Source organism: Pteropus alecto, unplaced genomic scaffold, assembly GCF_000325575.1.
Source record: "Pteropus alecto unplaced genomic scaffold, ASM32557v1 scaffold214, whole genome shotgun sequence".
Taxonomy (NCBI): Eukaryota; Metazoa; Chordata; class Mammalia; order Chiroptera; family Pteropodidae; genus Pteropus; species Pteropus alecto.
This window is the reverse complement of record NW_006435787.1, coordinates 606,298-607,059: the sequence shown is the minus strand read 5'-3', so window position 1 is coordinate 607,059 and position 762 is coordinate 606,298.

Here is a 762-nt window from a genome sequence, read left to right as displayed (position 1 = left end):
GGAGGTCACGCCCTCTCTCCCCAGATGGGCGGCCGCGCCCCATGCCCCACGTCCCATGCCCAGGACGGGGACGCCCGGGGATGCCGCCGGCCATCCCGCAGGGCTCCGTGCAGGGCGAGCCCCCATGCCCACCCTGAAGCCGGGACCCAGCCCGGCTCCCGCGCCCTGCAGCCCCCAGAGCCCCCAGCTGCCTGTCGGTGCCATGGCCTCCGGACGCCGTCCCCTGCTGACTGGCCTGCCCAGCGCGTCCTCCACCTACACCTCCATGTGACGACAGAGGCAGGGGGTGTCCCGAACTGCCACAGCTGCCTGCAGTCACCGCCCTGCCAACTGGAGCAGGGACCGCTGGGGCGGGGCCGTGCAGCAGCCCCCAGACACTGCGACCCGCGGTCCCGCCCGAGACGCCGTCAGGGGACCATCCCGTCCCCCGAGGGAAACCTGCTCTCAAACCCACACAGCCTCGCATGTCCCCCGATGGACCGGAGCCCAGGGCGCCATACGGGAAGTAGGGGCTGCACCGACAGCCGGCCACCAGCACCACGGCGGGCAGAGTGGGGCACCAGGCTCCGGGAGCCAACGCCGGGCGCCGGTCACAGCAGAAATGTGGCTGCAGGACACCGGGGGCTGTGGAGGGCCGGCCGCCGGCTCTCAGAAACGGCGGCTGGTGAGGAGAGCCGGCAGCCACCCCCGTGCACGAGGCTGGGGCTTCTCCATTCTCCCCGAACCGTCGAGGCCAGCTCTGGGCCCAGCCCGGCCCTCACG